This window comes from Ursus arctos, unplaced genomic scaffold (genome assembly GCF_023065955.2).
Source record: "Ursus arctos isolate Adak ecotype North America unplaced genomic scaffold, UrsArc2.0 scaffold_2, whole genome shotgun sequence".
Taxonomy (NCBI): domain Eukaryota; kingdom Metazoa; phylum Chordata; class Mammalia; order Carnivora; family Ursidae; genus Ursus; species Ursus arctos.
The window spans coordinates 98,193,024-98,200,789 of NW_026622874.1; the positions used below are offsets into that span (position 1 = coordinate 98,193,024).

At 46.7% G+C, this 7,766-nt stretch overlaps 1 non-coding gene across 1 annotated transcript; it reads right to left on the reverse strand.

Annotated features, from left to right (window-relative positions):
* Positions 1-3,947: 3,947 nt before the first annotated feature.
* TRNAW-CCA (transfer RNA tryptophan (anticodon CCA)) lies at positions 3,948-4,019 on the reverse strand. The gene has a single exon. It is a non-coding gene; the product is annotated as a tRNA-Trp (tRNA).
* Between the last annotated feature and the right edge of the window lie 3,747 nt (positions 4,020-7,766).

Here is a 7,766-nt window from a genome sequence, read left to right on the forward strand (position 1 = left end):
AGGCTCATGCTAGTGGGTTTGCATTCTCGGTCCTGTGTCAGTGAGATGGACAGGTGACTGGCCAGAACCCTGAAATCTGCACCCCCAGTTTTGTTTCTTGTCAGTTAGCAGTGGGACAATCCCAGAGGAGCCAGGAGCCCCTTATGTAGCTGAAAAGTGTGGAGGAGCTTTATGGAGTCCCTGTATGTTGGTCCCAGGGCTCAGTTCCAGAAACCACAAGTTTCTATATCTCAGTAGAGCGGGGACGAATAAGGGTCAGATGGCCTGTGACTCTGACATAGAAAGCATTGGGTGTGTCCCCGTTGTGCCCCCTTGGGCTGGATAAAATGCTGCAGGCACTCCCCCTGCACATAGCAGAAACAAGCAGAATCTCAAGGACACCTTGGAACCTGCTCTCAGCCTGATGGTTCAAAGACTCAGCCAGTAGACCAGTTGGTCACTTGTGGAAGTCCTTGAAAAAATGAGCAGTTTCATATTTTTCTTGGCTGGAATCAAGATGCTTTTATTCTTCTCTGAGTCTGGGGAATGACAAAGATGCTTCAGTGCCTTTTCAGTTCCTCCAGTGTGCCGGGCTTTTGGCTCCAGGCCAAAGGGAAAATACAACTGGGTTGGCCTCAGAGGAGGAACCCACATCCACCACAGTGAATGGACTCCGGGCTAAGGCCCAGCGTCACTTTTTGGAGGTTTTAATGAGAGAAACCTCTACGTCCTTTATCCCAGAAATCTCTTTTCGGGGTGCCTGGGTGGCTCAGCTGGTTAAGCGGTCTGCCTTCAGCTCAGGTCATGATCCTGGGGTCCTGGGATGGAGCCCACATGGGCCTCCCTGCTCAGCGGGGAGCCTGCTTCCCCCTCTCCCACTCCCCCTGCTTCTGCCTTCTCTCTCTCTGTCAAATAAATAAATTTTTTAAAGAAATCTCTTTTCTTGGGGAAAAAATGTTTGACTTAATTGTTCTGCAAATCACAACTTTTTTTCAGTTCTCAGAAGGACTAATGAAGAATCCTTTTGATATTCTGGAAAAGAAACCAAACAAAGGTGAAATTCGAGTGGCTGGCTGGCTCACTTGTGGAACATGCGACTCTTGATCTCAGCGTCGTGAGTTCAAACCCCACACTGGACATAGAGATTACTTAAAAAAAAAAAAAAAAAGGAAGAAATTGATGTCCTATACCTGGAAATGTGGAATGAATGGATAACATTTAATGTAAACCAAGAACCTGACAAGGGAACACTGGTTGCAGATCCCCTCTAAACCAGCTCTACAGACATTTAAATGAGAAATACATTGGGCTCTCCACTGGGGTGGACAATTTTACAACCTTTTTCGTTCTTTCTTGAGCTTCCTTCCTTTCTCTTCTCCTTCTTTCCTTCCATAAAGCTGTTTTTAAAATATACATTAAGGGTGTCTGGTTAGCTCAGCAGGTAGCAATTGTCCTCTTTTTAAAACAGAGCAAACAAACCACACCGTCATGCTCATAGGGGTAATTCAAGGATGCTCTTGTGTTAAGGGCTGGAAGGAAGAGACTCCCCATCCCCACCACGTTGTGATCTCCTCATGGTTTGTGTCCCTTTGTGTTGTGCGTGTCATCTGTCCAAATCTCTTCAGATATATGAAGAGGCTGGTACCTCCCTGAAAAGCTGGTCTGTTTTGTTCTCTGGCCTGTCCCAAACCCTTAGAACAGTGCTCGAATGTCCTAGAAAATCTTGTGTGTGTCTTATGTTACTATGATTATGCAAATATTTGGGAAATAAATTAGGAAAAGTGCTCTCAGAGTCACTGTAAAGAGAAAACCTTCAGAAGCGAAGCAACCTGCCCAGAATCCGGATTTCCACAGCAAGGCTCAAGTTTGTCTTTACAGAAGGCCCAGGGTTGCGGGGAGGGGGGGCAGGGCCGGGCACCTGAACTCTGGGAAAGGAGGGATGGTCAAGCTTGACCAGTCTGTCTCTGGGAGGATGACTCGGAGGAGTCAGTCCTGCAGGTCCCTTCCAGGAATGTGAACATAGGGAGGGAGAGAGACGACAGGTCGGGTCCCCAGGACACTTTTGTGTCCTTCAAGTAGCACCTGGGCTCCAGCTAAGGTCCCAGGAGTTTTCCCAAACGCGCTCCTAGGAAGGCGCCTGACCTTCACCAGCGTTTCCTTCTGTCTGCTCCTGCCGCATTCTCTGGGTGGGTAGAATTTCCCCTGGCGCCGGCCAGTTCTGTGGACGCTCCTGTATCAAAGGAATCTCCCCCGCCCACCTTGCATTCCTTCCGAGTAAAATTTGTTCTTGGAGCTGCTGGAGCCTGAAGTCCTGCCGAAGAGGCCAGACCAGCAGCGCTGCGAGGAAGGACCGAGGGCGCCTCAAAACCTCCAGGGAGGGGGAGGGTGTTTCTGAATGGCCAAGGCAAGTATTCCCCGAGGCACCTTTTCACCTTACTTGGTACATCTAATGAAAGGACCAGACGCCCAGAGAATCCCAAACTCAGAGAATCCCAAACCGTCTGGATGCCTGGATAGCAAACGTTGAACTGTGGAACTGAGCAGTCAGGAAATGACCGTATGTTAAATACACAAAAAGGGTCTGGTGCTTGTGGCCTTAGCCCCACGGTAACGCATCTGACTGACGCAGAAGGTTGCACGTTCACATCACTTTGGGTTCAAAACAAGTGCTCTGCTGTCGATTCTAAGATTTCATCAATCATTCGGATCTTTAAAAAGCATGCCTACAGGGGTTCCTGGCTGGCTGGGTGGGTAGGGCGCGGGACTCTTGATCTCTGGATCCAGAGATCGAGCCCCACGTTGTGTGTAGAGAGTGCTCTTTAAAAAAGAAAGAAAGAAAAATACACCTGTAGAGGATTTTTTTTTTTTTTTTTTTAAGCTCAGCAAAGACAGACTTTTAAGCTGAAGGGGGAGTGAGGCTGGTGCAATGAAAACTGAATCCTGGTAAATCCACCATGATCTCCATTTCTGCTTGCCTGTGTTGTTTTTCCTCGCTCTCAGGTCCGGGCAAGTGGTTTGTGTCTGAAACTCTATTGTTTCAAATCCCTATCGGAGGCATGCGTTTAAATGAATCCTAGATTGGGGGGCGTGGCTGGCTCTGTCCGTGGGGCTTCCGACTCTTGATCACAGGGTGGTGAGTTCAAGCCCCACCCTGGGCATGGAGCCTACTTAAAAAAAAAAAAAAATCCTAAATTAAAAGATAGTAAATGCCAGGGTAAATTCCTCTCTCAGAAAGTTCAAGAACTGCATTCTCAACATAATAAATTCTGAATCGAGCTCACAGTATTTTCTCTTTAACCACAACGTTCAGGGGCCTATATTTATTTATTTTTAATTTTTGAGAGAGCACGAGTGGGAGGGGCAGAGAGGGAGGGAGAGAAAGGAAGGGAGAGAAAGAATGACTTCACACTGAGCTCGAGCTCGGAGCCCCACGCGGGTCTCGATCTCAGGACCCTGAGATCATGACCTGAGCTGAAACCGACTGGGCCACCCAGGCACCGCTGTTTGGAGCTTTTGACAGGAAACTCAAACCTTGAAAAGTCCGGGCGTGGGGGAGGGTGGAGAATTGGGAAACCGACATCTTCATCAAGGTCACACACAGATCGACCAGGGACGTTGTACCTTGTCCATCCAGCGACCCAATAAAAAAACTACTTTTCATGCCAGAATGAATTCATTCACAGAGCCTCCTTGTGCCCTCTTGTAATGTCCTCTCTGAAGCATAATCTTGACAAGGATACGAACAGAACGAGCTACAAGCAGGCTCCTGTGGGTTTTTTCCCCCTTGCAGTTCATCCACACCCTTCAGCTTAAGTGCCTGCTATTGCTGAGTTGTTCACAAGAAGTCCCTTTGGACTAAAGAAAAGGTAGGAGAAAGCCCAAGGCTGGGAAGGTAGCGGACAGACGCTCATATTGTTCCGTTTTACCACCGAATCGATTGGAGCCGCTAAACACAAAAGTCACAGTCGTGACCCCGACGTGATTCGAACACGCAACCTTCTGATCTGGAGTCAGACGCGCTACCGTTGCGCCACGAGGTCCTGGAGGCTGCGCCGTTTTTTGTCGTTTAGAACGACGTCCGTGGCAGCCGATGTCAGGTGCAGCGTTTAGTTTTTGTTTTTTTTTACACCGCCCACATTTTGACTTGGGATTGACTCCGAGTTTTTTGTCCCTTCTATAACGGGTCTATTCAAAGCAAAATATAAATGTGAATGACGCAAGCTGAGCGCTCAGGACGCGGAGGGTACTCGCGCTTGGAATTCGGGAAACTCACCTCCCCGGGGCTTTTAGGGAGCGTCCTTTTTTGGGAAGCGTCCGGAAAATGTCAGTCGCAGCTCCCAGGGAAGGCAGGAGTGGGGGCGTCTGGGACCCGAGTCCTCTTTGGTCCAAGCCCTTCGGCACGCGGAACAGCATGAGGATTTGCACTCCAGTCACGCCTATGGTGGAAGACTAGTTCCACTTCCCTAAAGGAGCACTTAGAAGTTTCTTTTTTACCTTTTGCTTTAAAAAAATAATAACACATATTCGTTGTAAACACCTCATCAGATATGAAAGCAAACAAAAACAAAACCACGAGGAGTGTTGAGCACCTGCAGACACCAGGCTCTGTACGTCTTGCCACCTGATGTGATCTTTGGGGTTAAAGAACAATGGGGTCCGGGAGGGGAGAGTAATACTTTGTGCTTGGTATATGGAGCATGACCGTGGATAATAGGATTCTGGTAGCTGCTCTCTGTTCATTGATGGTGCTCAATGAATGGAGAGGACCTGGCATCAGGGACATTCTGGACGCAGGACATGTGACAGCCAGGTGTCCCCGACTTGGGCATCATAAAGGCTTCCTGGGTGAAATACCAAGACTGATCTCGCCACATCCTTGCTGGTGTGACGGGAAACCTTCCACTTCTGAGTTTTAGGATGCGCGGAACGCAATGATGATTTTGAGTTGGAACAAAGAATAGTTTAGATATTTCCTCATTCGTGTGTCACAGGCATACCCAGTCAGGACTAGCGCCGTTGGGGATGCTTTAGACTGAAGATTTGAGGTCTCCGGATCAGTGCTGCCTTTTGGCATGGGCTCTACTTTTTTTCTACGTATCCAAGTCTTCTGGAAGACAATGAGAAGATCTCGTGCCATTTATAAAAGCGCACCTACAGCAAAGCTTCCCCTGAAGATGCTGCAGTGAATTTGCTACAGCGACAGAAGAGCCAGGCTTCAGTCTGTAGGCATTTCTCAGAGCTTGGACCGAGCCACTAAAAGTTGCATCAGGAAGAAAAGTACTTTTTTATTGTTTCAATAATGTATTTTATTTTTCAAATACAGCAAGTGATACTAGAGATTTAAACTGGGGATATAGAGTTATGGGATGTAAAGGATCTACAGATCTATGCCCTTTTAATGGGAGTTGGTTTTAAAGTAACAGAACAGTAGCGGCGCCTGGGCTGGCTCAGTGGGTAGAGCGTGCGACTCTTGATCTCAGGGTTGTGAGTTCGAGCCCCACGTTGGTTGCAGAGATTACTTAAAAATAAAATCTTAAAAAAAAAAAAATTGAAGTAACAGAACAGTAGAGTGAACACCTCCAAGACACAGACTTGGAGATCATTTCTAAGTCTAAAATGAGGAATTCTTCCAAGGCTCCAACCGGAGTGTATGGATTTCTATTTCCCCCAGAGAGACCCTAACACTGAATGCCCCCCTAGGAAGGGATCAACTGGGGGCTTTCCTGACTGAGGCTGGCAGCTTCATGCCCATCTTGACAGCTCTTTGTGACCTCAGGTGGTTCAGGGGTATTGGTGGCAGAAATGCGTTACTCTTTCATTCTCTAATATTAATGTAAAGAAGAAGGAAAGGGATAAATGTGTTAAAACAAAAAATTCTCTTTTACTCAACAATCACAATGGAAAACTGCTAGCATTGGTTTCTCAAAAACTGTGTTTTTATTCAGACAAAACCACAATAATTCCCTGGGCGTGTTCTGGGGAGGAGGCTGGGCTCTGCCATTCGCCAAGCAGCTTGGTGCCTGAACCTATGGGTAAGTTTTCAGGAGGCGTTTTAGGACAGAAATGAAGCAACCTGAATATCGCTCAGATTTAAAATGTACACTCTGCCCTAAAATGTCATAGAAGTAGGGACCTCCAGACACATAGCCCAACCCTCACCTGCCCTCCCCCCAAGAGCTCAGATTTGACCTTAATGCCCACATGGCAGGATCAGACATCTTACCTTGTTCCTGATTTTAGGGAGAAAGAATCCAGTCTTTCACCGTGGTGTATGATGTGGCTATAGGTTTTTCATAGTTTACATGGAAAACTACATATTTTCCCTTAGGAAAGGTCAATATCTATGGGTCTTGAAGACTTTGGGATCAGTTTTCAGGAGTTTTCTGGGAATTTAATACATGCTTACTTTAAAAAGCAAGGTGTGATTCCTCCAGAGGTTTCTGCCTGATGCTCCCCTTAGAGCCAAGAGTGAGGGCCAATGGGAACAAGTCGAAGCTCAGTAGGGCTCCATGATCCACTCACTGTAAGACCCTCTCCCCAACAGAAGGAGATCATTGATCATTCTGATCATTGAGGTGAACTTTGTTCTCCCTAATGTAGGAACAAGACGGGGGGGGGGGTGCTGCTTTCACCCCTCACATGCCGAATCACTGCTTAACATCACCCATGATGGACCGCCAGACAGTCACACAAAACACTGACCCCATTCAACCTGGATCACTGATCCTGGATGTGACCTCAGATCACAGATTGTTTGCATTGATCTCCACTCCCCAACCATATCAGACACCCCCCCAAACCCCTCATAACTCAACCTCTCATCCCCCAATTAATCTCAACAGAAGGCCTCAAGCACTCTCTTACACAGACCTGTAGAGCCATTGGTGCCTGCAGGCCCAATCTTCAGACCCTGAATTCCTGTTGCTCCCACTGGCCAGGATCCAAGATTCTCCCATCTGCCTGCTCCCAGCATATCCTGCAGGTCAGAATCCACTGCTCCTTCCTCCTTCCCTCAAGACTATCTAAGACCCCTTAGGGCATTTACTGGACTCAGTGGTGAGTCAGAGGTAAGGAGCGTTGAACAGGATTGGTGATCACAGCAACAGCACCTTAGCAGTAAATGTTCCCCCAAATGAACAGTGAAAGAGCATCTTGGAAAGAGGAGCTTCCTTTATCTGTAAAATTGTGATTCTAATATCTTCTGTCAAGGCGTTTTAAGAATTAAAGAAGATAATGTGATGTACAGCATGGTGATTATTGTTACTAATACTGTATCGTATATGTGAAGTTGCTGAGAGAGTAGATCCTAAAAGTTCTCATCATAAGAAAAAAATTGTGTGTGTGGTGATGGATGTTAACTAGACTTATTGTGATCATTTTGCAATATATCGTATATCAAATCATTTTGTCGTACACCTAAAACTGATATAATGCTGTATGTCAAATATATCTCAATGACAAAATATCAATTAATTAAAGAAGATAATTGTAACACGTAACATTTAAGTGGGATGCTTGCTATGAGCCACTTGCCCATTCTAAGTATGTTATGTTATTAATCTTCTTACATCCTCTCTGCAGTAGATATTGTTATTAGGAATCCCACTTTTCTGGAGAGGAAACGGAGAGACAGAGGCTAAGCAAATTGCCCAAAGTGATTAATCTGCTAAGCGACAACCCTGGGAAGAACCCTCCCAGCTTTTCCTTTATTGCCTGGTTAGGCAGAGTCTTGACTGAACAAGCTCCCGCCACAACGTGGATGGATCAGTTATCCTAGGTTTCTCTTG